The 16,394-nt window shown below is 46.1% G+C and overlaps 1 protein-coding gene across 2 annotated transcripts in view; it reads right to left on the reverse strand.

The window, feature by feature from the left end:
- Window positions 1-16,394, reverse strand: part of ELOVL2 (ELOVL fatty acid elongase 2) — a 921,742-nt gene that overhangs the window by 166,237 nt on the left and 739,111 nt on the right. The gene's annotated exons all lie outside the window — the stretch shown is intronic.

A 16,394-nucleotide genomic window follows, 5' to 3' on the forward strand; every position in this document is an offset into this window, starting at 1 on the left:
CAAGCTGGCTTTATTCTCCAGGCAGATTTTGAACAAGTCATTCACTCATTTTCCTAGACTAGCCACGCTGAAAGAGGCCGAGCAAAAAGTAAAAAGAAATACAGTGAGTCACTGGATGCACTGCACGGAGAATTCTGCCGTCGGTTTTGGATTTCGACAAAATTGACAAGTCACTTCAATTGGTGGCCTTTCCTCTGTCACAAGACCCGAACAGCTCCCAGAGAGAGGAGCTTCAGCTCGAATCACAAGACCTTCAGTCTGACCCTGCCTTAAAAAGAAGTTCAGCTCTCTGAAACTAAATGACTTCTATGCTTCACTCAGATGATGCCGCATTTCCAATCTAAAGGCGGAAAAGATGATGATGTTGGCTTTGTTTGGCTCTACCTTCGTGTGTGAACAGACCTTCAGCGTCATGAACATCAACAAAGCCAGCCACAGATCCAAGTTGACAAACCTACACCTCAGATCCATCCTGAGAAATCGCACAACAAAACTAACTCCAGACTTTGATCGCTGGCTAAAAAAGGAGACCAACAACACTGCTCCCATTAAAATGTGTGTGTCTCCGTGATACGCACGTTGTTAAAATAAACAGTGCGCGCAGATCAAATATAATGCTTCACAGACTGACTTGATGCAACTGTTTTGTCCTTGCACTGGTCGTTGTTGACTTTTTTGGCACGGGAAACAAATTGAATAAAAGGAACAGGACAAGTACATCTGCATCTCCTACCGTTTTTGAAAAAAAAGACAGTCAGGAGGAGAGTGATGGTGATATCCTGAAGGATAACAGAACTTTCAGTGCTTTAAAATTAAATGGTCATTTATTTGATTTTCAGTGTTTAAAGACTCATTTCAAAGTCAGAGATTTTATTGTAATGCTTTTCTTCATTTCATTGGAAATTAAAGCACATGTTTTCTCCATATCCCAAGATGTGTATTTTTCCCCCAATGAGGTGATGTTTTCAAAGCATGCTATCTATCTGCTCCTGTTCCGGCCCCTTTGTCAAATGTTAGAACTCAAATGCCTACGGTCAAAAAAAATGCCACCCCTTATGCATTACAAAGTACTTTCTGTATAGGTATTTTTATATATACATATTGCTAATATCAACATATTGTTCTTACATCTGTTATTACGTAAACAAACAAACAAAAAAATATATATATGTATATATTTACTCTGCTCTTTGTTGTTATGTTATTGTGGAATTTATGTTCACTTGTTTATTTTTTTATTGACATTTAATTACTGGGAAAGTCCAACTGGGTAGAAACACATTTCAGTAGAGGCCTGGGGGAGAAAAGCTCCAAATTATTACAAAACATTTTCTTCAAGAATAAAACAAAAACTGCGGTTTAAATAATTATAACTAATTATTGATAATATAAAAACTAAGAAAAAATAAATATAAAATAGTATATTCTTTTATTAGTTATTAATGTTTTATATATATATATATATATATATATATAAATAATATTAATATAATATAAACACTAAACAATATAACAGTTAAGAATTGATTCAAGTTATATGACAATCATTTAATATTTCTATACATTTTAGACAGATTGTAGAGAAATTAAAGGTAGGTTAGTTAATGCACACAGGAATTGCAATATTTAGTGAGGATCATGGTATATTTAGAGAGAAAGTCAAGGCAAAGAATTTGATAGAAGTAAGGAAGTAAGTGAAGAATGGAGAGTAAGGTGGTATAAGGATTGAAATGGTACTTGTTCACATTTAAGGATATAGGGCCGGATTCACAAAGGCTTGCACGGAGTCTAAGAGTAGTGTAAGACTCCATGCAGCCTTCGCGATCCAGGAACAGCCCAAAGTCCGTGTAAGAGACAAGCTAAAACGGCTCTTACACGGAGTGGGCGTGGATAAGCTAATCACCTCACTTGCAGCCGAATAGCATGCAAATGAGGATGATTAGCGATCCAGGAAGCCCAGAACAGCCCGTGTAAGAGCCGTTTTAGCTGCAGAAATGTACTCAGTTGACAACTGAGTACGTTTCTGCAAAAACTGCAGTGGAGCCATGTCAGCTCCAAATAAAGGGTGCATATGTGTCAGGCAGCATGCCAATGGCCAAATATGTGGCCATTGGCAAAGTAACCTGATGCAAATATATTAAAAATATAATTTTTTTTTTCGGCGATTGCCGATGTTTAAACCCAGCGCAGCCCCGCGCAAACGGGCTGCGCTGTATAAAACATAAAAACGAAGGTTTTAAACCTACAAATGTAGGTTTTATGCAATACATGGAATGTCAATGCAGGGACCAGCAGACCAAAACCAACATGGCCACCGTGTAGTGGTTGCTAAGGGGGGAAGCTGAGTCTAAGACATGTAACTAAGCATTAGTAGGCAATCTGATGCAAATGAGTGTAAGGATACTGAATTCCACTGTCACATAGCAAATGAGCACAGTCTGAGTAGTGTAAGAGTTACAGAAGGGGGAGGAACAGAGTAGGAGATAGGTGACATCACAGGGGGGAATGGTAGAAAGAAATGCAGTTCATTGGAGGTCAGAGTTACATGACAGATGTCAGACAGATATCATGGAAAGAGGTGTGCCACTAACTAAGCATGAGAAAGTCAAGAAATGGAAGGTGTACACTGTTGCCTACACCAAAGTTTCTTGCTGGATGTGTATGCACGCAGCGCCATGAAGCGAGTAAGGCAGTGTGCACGCTGTTAAGGCAGACTGAGCATGTGGGAGCATGTTGGGAGATGTTTAACACTGTTTGCGCGGGCGTGCACGCATTTTAATCCGAATAAGCAGATTCTGAACCGTGTAAGTATGTGTGCGCACGTGTAAGCCACTGTGAGCGTGTTTCTGCTGGTTTACACATGGCTCCACCCTGAGGAAACAGAAAGGAAAAAGGAAGCAACAGATTTAGTAGGAAGCTAGCAGGGAATACTGCTGGAGCTAGCAGGTGAAAACAATTAGATGCAGGCAATTACACAGGCAGAATAGTAGCCCAGCCCAGCACTTAAAACTCTGCAAACAGCAGTGCAGGATGTTTCTCTCAAGAGACACTGCAAGACAGGAGTTAAGTTATCAGAAGTGAAAACTGAAAAAGCTGAACTCAGAGCAGAAATGTTAGGGGCTGCCATAGCTGTCATAATGAGACATAGGCGACTTGCTGAGGGTGGTGACAATGCAGATGGTGCCAGACAACCCACAGTGAGGAGACGGAGAAGAGTGTACAGGCCCAGGGTCACCTACCACGGGTTACATGAGCTGGAGATAGTAGAGCGCTATAGAGTGGACAGAGACCTCCTGCAGCAAATAGTGGAGCTGTGCAGGCCACGCCTCACACACAGAACCAACAGAGGGGAACCCATCCCAGTGGAAACCAAGGTATGTGTTGGCCTAAGAATACTAGCAACAGGTACCTTCCAGAGACCAACTGGTGATATGATGGGGATATCACAGGCATCAGCCTCCAGGGTACTGCACCAGTTCCTGGATGCCATGTCAGCACATGTCGGTGATCATGTATATTTCCCCAATGCCCGTGGAGGTATTGGCCAGCAATATGCGCCTCTTCCAGCAAATAGCGGAATACCCTGAGGTAGTGGGTGCAATAGACTGCACGCACATACGCATCAAAGCACCAGCCGGTGAGCGGGTAGGGCATACATCAACCGCAAGGGCTTCCTCCATCAACTGCCAGGTCGTGTGTGATGCCCAGGGCATAATAATGAATGTGTGTGCTGGCTGTCCTGGGAGCTACCATGATTCCCACATCTGGCATTTGACGCAGCTGTACCAGACATTTGCCAATGGGGACATCCCGCATGGACACCTAGTGGGGATGCAGGTTATGCACTGGAGCCGTGGCTGATGACACCCATCAGAAACGCACACACACCTGAACAGGAACGCCATAATGAGGCACACGCACAAACACGTAATGTAATAGAGCGTGTGTTTGGGCTGCTCAAGTCACGGTTCCGTGTCTGGACACATCTGGTGGAGCCTTGCAGTACACACCAACTACATGTACCCAAATTGTCATGGTATGTGCTATGCTACATAATATGATCTTGCGAAAACAGCTGCAGCAGGACCAGCATAGGGCCGGGCCAAACAGCCCCCACCATTGCCAAGGCCATCACAGGCAGAGCGTGACTCGGAGGAGGAACAACCTGAGCCTGCCCCAGTAGGCAGAAGGAGGCGTGCCCAGTATGCCCTGGCCTTGGCAAAGAGGCAACGATAGCACATACACTGGCTCAGTAGGAACCCTGGGAATGATACCCCTCTCTGACTCACTCATATAGTAACAGGGATGCCTAACATGACACAACCTGCTCTCAAACATGTACAGGGAAGTGTAATATGCGATCCGACAGAGGCAGCCCTGCAGCACCACCTGAGGCATGAATGCTATGTGTTAAGTAATGTAACACCATGTACTATATGCACACCTGAGGACCCTGACTAACATCCTACCCTCACCAAGCATCATGCCACAACATGACAATGAGATGATCAAGTGCAATAATTGACTGAAGTATCGCAGTTAGTCAAAGGGGATCCAATGTGTGCCAGTCTGGGATGACATGCTGAGCATGACATGATGCACCACCTGCTAGGACTGGCGTGCACCTATCAGTGCAGGCCGTATGGATACTGGCAAAGGCTGTTGTTACCCACAGTGTGCCCTGAATAGGTAAGGCTCAAAACACAAACCTATCTCCATAGGTATCAGAAGGGATAAGAATAAGATAAGGGATAAGTCGAAACAGCAAGATGCATGCAGTCTAAACTCACCCAGTATGGAGAATGTTGATATCTGCGCTGTAACAGAAAAACTGAGCCAAGGCTCACAACAGCACCCTAACACTACCAGGTTACACCTCATACTGTGCTGTACAGCCTCAAAACATGGAACAAGCTACAAAAGGAGGGTGACTAGCAAGAATTGTCAAGGATAACCACACCCCATGTTGGTACCACAACAAAAAGCAGCATGGACTAGCCATGGTTAAGTAACAGTGGCTAAAACTGCCCCCAGTTTATAGCCTGCTACAGACTACTGTCCCAACACCAGGAACTGCACCTGGCCTATGCTGGAATACATGAATATATCAAGTCCTCCAAACCACATTATATTGGGTGACTGAAAATACCCAGACATAGACTGGGAGCATTATACTAGCTCCAACAGTGTAGGACAAAAGTTCATAGAATCCATAAACCAAAAGGCCCAGGAACAACGTACCACTCCCACAAGAGGGGTAAGCATACTGGATGTGATAATCAGCAACATGGGTACTGGATGGCAAGATGAGAAGTGTATTGCTCACTGGTAAAACCAGACCATAGAGTAATCACACTGGATATACAAATCCTGACCACAGTCCCTGGCCAGAAAACCACAGTGGAAAACATGTGTTAAGCAATATTTGCACTCCTCCAAACTGATGTGGAATCCATTAAAGGTCCTGTGCAGGTGCAAAATATGGGCCACACCTCAGAACCTGTAATACAGCCATTCCATGAACACTGCCAGGAATGCTTGGATTATGCAATCCTAAATTAAAACAAGACACAATGCCATACACGCAGGAATCTGGCATGGTGGACACCAGCCATAACCAAACCATGCAAGAGAATGAGGAAGCTACTACATGATAGAGCAAACATAAACAATGAAGTAATCACTGATCAGTAGTATGGCAATAAAATCTGTCCACACATACAATCCACTAAGGCCAGCCACAACAAGTTGAATCTGTGAATCCTGAGGCAATGTTACACCTGCCCCAAGTACACAGACAACCCCAACTCCACCCAAGAAATACAAATATATGTGAGAGATGCAACCATCTATCCAAACTGGAGGCTGAGCTCCCTCAACTCAGTACTCCCAAAACTAGTCAGGAGGAGAAGGTAACCACACACACCACAAACACAGTCCCACATAGACCTATCACAACTGCAAACCAAACACATAAACACAGAAAAACATTCCCGGAGGCACAAATTACAAACACAGCACACCAACAGAGGCCTCTAAAGCAGACACCCAATCAAACAACCTCCAAACATAGCACATGCAACACATAGTACACAAAGCTGGTGTGCCAAACAGTCACAGGCCAGAAGGAGAAACAACATGCCTGATACAGTTGTAATAGGTGACTCCATAGTCAGACACACTGCTGTCCCGCACACCAGACTGAACAAGGGAAAGGGTACAGTAAGCTGCCTGTAGGCTGCCACAATACGCCACATAACAGAAGTATGCAGGTCACCCAAAGCAAGTAGAAATATGATGCAGTCATAGTCCATGCTGGTGTGAATGACCTGAGATGTACCTCCCTAGACTACATGAAAAGAGACATAGATGAGCTCTCTGATTATGTAGTCCAGGCCGGTATGACACTCACCGCTTGCAGCATCCTACCCTTACCAAGAATAATGCCACAGTACAAACACGGAATGATCAGTCATAGCAAGTGGCACACTTACTGGTGTCATTCCAAGGGGATCCAATGTCTGTCTGCTTGGGATGTCATGCTTGACAAGCCACGCAGCTGTTCTTGGGATGGCTTGCACCTGTTACCCCTGGGCGCCTGAATATTGGATAAGGCCTTTGCCACCTCCATAGAGCCTTTTGTAGGCAAGGCTGAAAAGACTGACCCACCACCCTAGAAAACATAAGTGGAAAGAAACATAAGGGTAATGCTGACCAATGCCAGATGTGTAAACCCCAATATGCATGCTCCCAAGGCCATCCCCAGTATGGAGAACATCGATGTCTGTGCAGTGACAGAAACCTGCTGCAAGCCTCCTGACAGCACACCAGCACTACCAGGTTATACCACGTATCATGTGTCATGGCCCCAAAACCTGGAACAAAACATAAAAGGAGGGTGAGTATCCATATTCAGCACAGACACCCATACGTCCAGGTAACTGACAATGCACAAGGCATTGGAGTCCACCCATGTGCAACTAACTGTAGGCAAGACTGCTGTACAGTCTGTAGCATGCTACAGACCACACTCTCACACACAGGAACCCCACCCAGCCGTCCTGAAGACACTGGACAGTATGAATGTCCCACCAAATACCAAACAAGGTACCACAAATTACCACATAGGTGGTAAACCATTATGTATGGAAGGAGTAACCAGGGACCTAGGGACACAAGTGGACAGTAACCTGTTATGTGACACCCACATTGCCAATGTGGCTAGGAAGACTGTCTACATTTGACACCGTATCAGGAAAGGATTCACATCTACGCCAACATAGGTCATTGTGCCCCTATACTGTTCTCTAATCACACCCATAATCTAGTACAATGCCTCATATGGGATGTACCTTACCTGACACCTGCAGCAGTTAGAAAGACCTCAAAGGTACCTCACCAAGAGGATAAAGGGTCTCAAATATATGTCATATGCTGCCTGGCTGTAGACACCCCAGCTGAATGCAGTCACATACTGCCTACACAGAGGCATTGCATGCCTGTTGTAGAAGGCCATGCCCAACACAGGAGTAATGGACATGCTCCACCCCAGAAAACTCAAATCCATCGGAGCTGTGAGAGTGAGAGATGTCAACCTCAACAAATAATGAAATAGGATGTGCTGGTGGGACAGATACATAATCCAGAGGCTCCCCACACCCTGGACCAGAATCCCACTCCATGTTAGGCAGAGCCCCTCACTGACACTCTTCAACAGGAATCTTGCCAAGTGGATGGATGATTGTAGAGTTACACTGGGGGTCTTCACTGTGTCATGTCCAGACAGAGGCACAGCAAAGCAAATCATAAATGGCCATAATATTCACATAGCAAGGGTGGCAAAAGCCACACACACTCTGGCTAGGCTAACAAATGCCCTAGGGTGGATAGCCTAGTATGAACCTATGAACCTATGAAGATACAAATTGTACAGGACACTAAGGATAATCCCAAGGCTTTCACAACTGATGGTAGGAACCATGTTGGGAATTCACAGATATGCTCTGAATCACACAAATATCACAAACACACACACATATTGCCAACATACATCCTGACAGGTGCAGTGCAAACCCCCCGAATGCAGAATATCTATCCCAGCAGACTGCTGGCCCCCTGACATTGCAGATGCTGAGGTAACAGCCAACATCTACAAAGCAAAACACACAGCAGCAATGGTATGAGATGGTGTCCTGGGCTTAGTGCAACATGGACTCCAAGATGAATGGAATGCCAAACCACACTACTGCTCAATGTCAGCCTTACCACAGAATATGTACCCAAAGAGCAGTGTACAACAACAGTGGTCCTTCTCAACAAAGGTGTTGCCTGAATGGATACTGAAAACTACTACCCCAGAATCCTGAGAAGCTCGGTCTGCACAGCTATGGAAAGGATCAGCATGTACCACAGACATAAAGATATTGGGGACCTACTGACACCGGACCCTACCCAGTGTGGCTTTCTTAAGTGCAGATCCTGCCCTAAACATGTTTGACTCAATTGAAACAGTCATTAAGGTCATTGATGAGGGCAATGTGGTCCACACAGCGTAGCTGGACCTTGCAAAGGCTTCTATACAATACCCTACGTGTTCATTATAGATAAGCTCACCAGCTTAAATATAAACCCTATGTCAGTAGAGGGGTTGCAAACCAGACCAAGGACAGAACAGACATGGTCAGACATGCTGCAGCCATGTCAGACTACAAACCAGATATAACTGGCATCCCACAAGGCTTGGTCCTGGGATCTCCTCGCCTGGTATATATGTCCCATAGGTACAGGCAAACATGGAAGGACTGTGTCCAACATGTTTGCAGAGGACTACAAACTGCTCACCACATATGATCCACCAGCTGACACAAGCATCCCACAAAAGGGCCACATAGAAACAGACAACTGGTGCCATAGCCATGTCAGCAAGCTAATTGCAGAAACGTGTATAGTCAACCCCGTGGATATACAGTAAGTGCCCACCAATTACCACATAGGTGTTAACCCATTATGTAGTTAACATGTAATGAGAGACCTGGGGACACAAGGTGATAGATATCCTGCATTGGACAAACATGTGCTGTAGTGTTTACAGAAACATACCATATACCCACCTAATCATGAAGGTTGTCAGATCTAGATAAGGGAGGTCATTGTGGCTCTGCAGTCATCCTTCATCAGCGGTACAATTGACTACAATAGCCCCTGTGGGATGTACCTCAGCAGACACCTCCATCAACCGTAAAGTCCCCAACAGTACCTCACCAGGAGTATCAAAGAGCTTGCACAGATGCCATGTGTTGCCTGTGTTGCTGGTATCAATAAACATGCTGCACCTTGTACAATCTGAATGGCAGTGAGCTATGCACATGAGAGACCTGAACCCCAGCACTGACTTACATAGGACAAGCTGTACTGCATGATCCATAACACAGAAGCCACCCCCACCCATGAGTGAACCCCAGTACAGGCTACCCATAGAGTCACTTATCAATCTTCCTCAATAGGAATCTTGATGAGTGGATGGGAGATGGTAGCTTTATCCTGGGTATCACTGTCATGTCACAGGTAGACAGAGGCACAGTATACTAACCATGACATATGTCATGGCAAACTCCACTTACAATGTGTGTTGAAGGACAAACACACTCTCCAACTAGCATTAGACATGGACTAGGGCACATCGCTAGTGTTTGCAAATGTACACCTATGTTGTGGAATACACTACCAATGTTGGACAAGCCTGGTTTAAGTAGTTCATATCTGAACAGAATGCAACATGGTCAGATGTACACAACTGGCCCCTAACCAGGCTGTTGTGCCCACTATCGAAATGTAAAGCAGTGATAGCACTAAAGCCCAGGATACTGTCCACCACAGTCAAAGTACTACCAGTACACTATACAGTACTACAGTGTTAGGTCAGTGTGAAAGGATGTTGACAACTGTATGCAAAGTATCCCATGCAAACACTGCAGGCACAGTATAATCCTGTTGTGTTCACACACAAAGCAGTTGTACAGTAACTACACAACATGACACACAACACACAACCATAAACGGGTGATATTTGTTGAAGTTCACACTCATCCACAAATGTGGTGGGCTGCAGAGTCCAACATATGGAATGCTCACACTGGGCATGCTCACACACTTTGATAAATGAGACATATGTCAGACAACATGCCATGGGAAGGCTGAACTGGGCATGCTCACACACTTAGGCCAAATCTCAGTTTAGCAGTTGGACACACATATCTGGTATTTTTATGTGTTATTCCAGGAACCAACCACATTACAGCAGTCTGCCCAGTGCACACAGTTAAATGACTACAGAGACATACGTGATATAGTGGATCCCTCCCATATGCAAACATCTTCCACAGATGCACAAGTTGTTCATACAAACAGGGAATGCTATGGCAATAAAGATGTGCAAACAGTCTATCAGCAACAAATAATGTGCATTTGACAATTAAACATATGGGTGTAGAGGTCAACACTAGGCTGTTTGCCCTAGGGAATGACAGCTTAGCCAGAGTGTGCTTGGTGTCTGCCTCCCCACAGGATGCACATTTCCCTTTCTAAACACCGATGATGTCAGCACCCTATAAGTACAGCAGGAGAAAAGAAACTTCCCAGTAATGCGAATAGCGCTCTGCTAATGCGTCCGTCACAAGTGTCATAACATAGTTAGGTAGGGGTTTGAATCCTGCAAATGCTCAGTGTGTGTGTGTGTAAGTCTGTGGGAGAGAAATGTCCTCTTTGGCAACTAGGAAAACACACTACAGGATGCACATTCCCCTTTCTAAACACCGATGATGTCAGCACTCTATAAGTACAGCAGGAGAAGAGAAACCTCCCAGTAATGCGAATAGCGCGCTCTACTAATGCGTCCGTCTCAAGTGTCATGTCATAGTTAGGTAGGGGTTTGAATCCTGCAAATGCTCAGTGTGTGTTTGTCTGAGGGGGTTAGTGTGTGAGAGAAATGTCCCATTTGGCAACTAGGAAAACACACTACAGGATGCACATTCCCCTTTCTAAACACTGATGATGTCAGCACTCTATAAGTATAGCAGGAGAAGAGAAACCTCCCAGTAATGCGAATAGCGCTCCGCTAATGCGTCCATCTCAAGTGTCATAACATAGTTAGGTAGGGGTTTGAATCCTGCAAATGGCAAGTGTGTGTGTTTGTCTGAGGGGGTTAGTGTGTGTGAGGGAAATGTCCCTTTTGGCAACTAGGAGAACAGACTACAGGATGCACATTCCCCTTTCTAAACACTGATGATGTCAGCACTCTATAAGTACAGCAGGAGAAGAGAAACCTCCCAGTAATGCGAATAGCGCACTCTGCTAATGTGTCCGTCTCAAGTGTCATAACATAGTTAGGTAGGGGTTTGAATCCTGCAAATGGCAAGTGTGTGTGTTTGTCTGAGGGGGGTTAGTGTGTGTGAGGAAATGTCCCTTTCGGCAACTAGGAGAACAGACTACAGGATGCACATTCCCCTTTCTAAACACTGATGATGTCAGCACCCTATAAGTACAGCAAGAGAAGGGAAACCTCCCAGTAATGCGAATAGCACACTCTGCTAATGTGTCCGTCTCAAGTGTCATAACATAGTTAGGTAGGGGTTTGAATCCTGCAAATGGCAAGTGTGTGTGTTTGTCTGAGGGGGGTTAGTGTGTGTGAGGGAAATGTCCCTTTTGGCAACTAGGAGAACAGACTACAGGATGCACAGTTCCCTTTCTAAACACTGATGATGTCAGCACCCTATAAGTACAGCAAGAGAAGGGAAACCTCCCAGTAATGCGAATAGCACACTCTGCTAATGTGTCCGTCTCAAGTGTCATAACATAGTCAGATAGGGGTTTGAATCCTGCAAATGGCAAGTGTGTGTTTTTGGCTGAGGGGGGTTAGTGTGTGTGAGGACAATGTCCCTTTGGCAACTAGGTGAACAGACTACAGGATGCACATTTCCCTTTCTAAACACTGATGATGTCAGCACCCTATAAGTACAGCAAGAGAAGGAAACCTCCCAGTAATGCGAATAGCGCTCTGCTAATGCGTCCATCTCAAGTGTCATAATATAGTTAGGTAGGGGTTTGAATCCTGCAAATGGCAAGTGTGTGTTTGTCTGAGGGGGGTTAGTGTGTGAGGGAAATGTCCCTTTTGGCAACTAGGAGAACAGACTACAGGATGCACATTTCCCTTTCTAAACACTGATGATGTCAGCACCCTATAAGTACAGCAAGAGAAGGGAAACCTCCCAGTAATGCAAATAGCACACTCTGCTAATGTGTCCGTCTCGAGTGTCATAACATAGTCAGATAGGGGTTTGAATCCTGCAATTGGCAAGTGTGTGTTTTTGGCTGAGGGGGGTTAGTGTGTGTGAGGACAATGTACCTTTTGGCAACTAGGTGAACAGACTACAGGATGCACATTCCCCTTTCTAAACACTGTTCAGCTGAAGGCCATGGCTCTGGCACAAGTTGTCTGTTTCTATGATGCCCCTTTGGAAGATGCTTGTGTCGGCTGGAGAGTCGATTATGGTGGCCAGTTCGCAGTCATCTGCATATTTGGTCAGCCACAGTCCGTCCGTGTTGGCCTGTACCTCCAATAAATATATACCAAACAAGAGAGGTCCCAGGACTGAGCCTTGTGGGACACAACTCGTAACTGGTTTGGAGTCTGGCATGGCTCCAGCAATTCTAACCATGTGGGTTCTGTCCTTGAGCCACTGTGCAATCCATCTAGTGACATAGGGGCTTATATTTAAGCTGGTGAGCTTCTCTAGAATGCCCAAGTGGGGTATTGTTGTGAAGGCTTTTGCAAGGTCCAGGTAGGCTGTGTGAACCACCTTCCCCTCGCCAATGGCCTTGGTGACTGTTTCAAAGAAATCAACCAGGTTAAACCTGGTAGTGCTGGTGTGCTCTCAGTAGCCCTGAACCAGGCATCTGTTACTGCACAGATATCGATGTTCTCCATGCCAAGGAGTGTTTTGGGTGCATGCATCTGGAGGTTTAGACTTCTGGCGTTGGGTAGCATTACTCTTAGTTTCTTATCCCTTGTGATACCTATGAAGGTGGGTTTGTCATTTGAGCCTTGCCTAACATAGGCACTATGGGGGTAGCAAGAGCCTTTGCCAATATCTGAAAGCCCAGGGGTGACAGGTGCAGGCCATCCCTAGCAAAGCAGGTAGTTCAACAGAAGATGAATATGTGAAGGTGTAGTGCCTGTGATTAGTTAGCAGTAGCATATATGACTGCTCACGTGGACACATGCCAGGTAAGTCATATGCACTGTGTCACAGGCAATGTACATGTGAACAGGACAAACAGTGACATCCTGTCAAGTGGGACATGGACATACATATAGTAAGCTATGCAGATGGCACTAGGAGTCCACAGAAGCTCTATAACTATGCATTGCAGGTGTGATCAGTATTCCAGGGTAATTGCAAGCAAACATGCATGCAAACAAAGCTACAGTAAACAGGGCTGCATGTAGTCCATTGTACAACAAACAAGCTGTACCAGTTCCAGTAGGTAACACTGCAAATATGCAGGCACTATGCACATGTACATGGAAATACACGGGTCAGATGGCTAGGGTCCAGTCTCAGTGCACACAAGTGTACAGACCATGTACTGTCAGGATGTACAATAACTGGATGGAAACCCATGTGCTCATACCTGCAGTAATACACATGTCAATAACAGACACTGAGCCTTCACTCAGTGGTTCCATACTTAGTAGGATGTATGCTACCTGGCCTGCCACCACAGTATCCCTGACATATATGGGGACTCTCCCTCCTGTGACAGTTAGTTATGTGTGTTGGGGCTGTCTAGCATGGTATGAGATGTGAGCATGCAGTGCTAGGGTGCTCCTGTGTGTCCTGTACCAGTCGTGTAGTACTGCACACATATCAACATCCTCAAACATCTGCATTGCAGAGTCCAGTGTGGGCAACATGCCACTTGCAATTTACATGTCCATCATTGTGTATTACTACATTCATTACCTTATCCCCTGTGCTACCTATGTATGTAGCCTTCTGTTGACATCATTACCACCAGTATGCCAACATGTGCAGATGATACACTATGGTACTTACCATGGGTGTAGACAACAGGACATGACAATCACACACTTACTGCATCAGGCATGCTGTGATATACCCACAATTAATTCAGCACACAGTACTGTTAACAACATGATACTATTACTACACATCTATGTGGTCACCCTGTGCATCAGCAACATGTTAACCTGTACCTGCACAGTTGTTACAGATTGCAGGAGGTGGCACAGTTTCATCATATGCACAGGGTGTGAACTTGGTATGCCTGAGTCAGCCACCGATACCACCAATTGACATGTATGTGTATGTGTGTTGGTGAGGGACAGCAGTAGAAGGTGGGGCAATGTTGATGCAGTGTGTGCATGCGGTAGCCCTAGGTGTTGTCAATTCGCATGTGTGTATGGATGCACACAGTTCCACCTCATGGCTGCCATATACTGGTGTTTGTGGACAGCCACAGACTGTACCTGCCAGGTCATACAGATCAGTGTCTCTGGCCACGGACACGGTACCTGTGCCTTGCAGGGTGCTACGGACCGTATCCAGTACCAACCCAGACTGGGTACTGTCATCAGAAGCAGGTGTTCATTGACTGGACACAGATCCCTGTCGGGCCTGGCCAGAGCCACGTGCACGTGGTCTCCTGGGGCGGTCTGATGACAGCACAGACCCAGCATTGCTGGGGCTGCTGCTGGCACTACGGGGCCGCCCCGGCCCTGTTGTCATCCGCGACGACAGCCACCTGCTGCTGTTGCTGGCATACGGCCACGCCGATGCCCCAACCGCCCACCATCGCCCTGGCTCATGGACATGTAGTTGTGGAACCGGTCTAATATGTCCCCACAACGCCTGTCTATGACATCGGTGAAATCACGGATGGCAGCCGCAATGTCACGCATACTGTCAGTCATGGCTGTGCGACATGCTGTCAGCTCCCTCAGACCCTGTCTGGTGTACCGGTCCATACGTGACTGTGCCTGCATGACAGCCCGAAACATAGCTGAGGTTGTAAGACCTCTGTGGGCACGCCTGACAGGGGCAGTACGCCCACGGATGCTCCCACGAGAACCCCTGGACATCTGTCTGTGTGGTACCATCTCTGGGCCATGCCCATGGCTGCTGTGTGGGGAGGCATGTGCCACAGATACCACATTACCCTGGTCAATGCCCACTGTATGCTGTCCATCACCTAGGGACATTGGTGACAAAGGGTGTATTGGCAGGATAACTGTGCGCATTGATGGGGTCGACAGCTGTGTACTGTCAATCGGCTGACCAATGGCGGACCCTGGCATACTTTCCTGTGCCATTACACAGATGTCATCATTATCAGTACCCACGGCACCTGATTCAGGTTCCCTGCTACATGACACCAGAGCAGCAACAGAACCTGTGGGAGGGAAACAGGAAACACAGTTTACAATGTCTACACATTACCAGTGATGCACACACGCACACACATGCATGCACACATGACGCACACACAATGCTCACACACGCACACACATGGACACACATGCACATACACACATGCACAGGTGCACACATGCATACATGCACATATGCACACATGCACAGGTGCACACATGCACACATGCACACATGCACACGCATGCACACATGCACACATGCACACATGCACACATGCACACAGTTTCACACAATTGTACAGTACTCAGTATGCGTGATATCAACACACAGACACAGACACACCTACATGCATACAAAGAGCACTACTAAGTGAGCCAAATAGTACTATTACTATCAACACTATTACAGGAATTGTTAATACACACTCACCAGCATGGATAGGCTGCATTGCTGTTATACCAGAGGGTCCTGCAGACGTGAAGAAACTAATGTCAGTGGGCACAACTGTGCCATTGTTACTGAGTATGATACAGGTCAGTAGTACAACAGTCGCCTTTCACAGGTCAGCTGCTAATATTGAGGATATCACACTTGCACATTAAATACTATGGTGACAGCTACAAACCAAGGACACACCTCACACATGCATTAACTACCAGTGTACACAACAGTCAACTATACATATGGCATATTACCTGCACGCTCACTGTCTTGTTGCTGCGTGGCTCCAGCCTCCATCATAATGCATGTCTGCTGCTGTTGTTGTTGCTGGCGGACTGGAGCCACTACACTCATGAGTAGTCCCTCCAGTCTGGTGAGTGGGGGATGTGTAGCCACCCCACCACCTGTGGCAACCTGTTGCCTGTGGATATCCGACGCACGCTGACGGACATTTTTGATTAAATCACTGCAGTGATGTCGTACCTGCTCATATGTCCTATT

This window comes from Protopterus annectens, chromosome 3.part0, assembly GCF_019279795.1.
Source record: "Protopterus annectens isolate FY-2018-M chromosome 3.part0, PAN1.0, whole genome shotgun sequence".
NCBI lineage: Eukaryota > Metazoa > Chordata > Ceratodontiformes > Protopteridae > Protopterus > Protopterus annectens.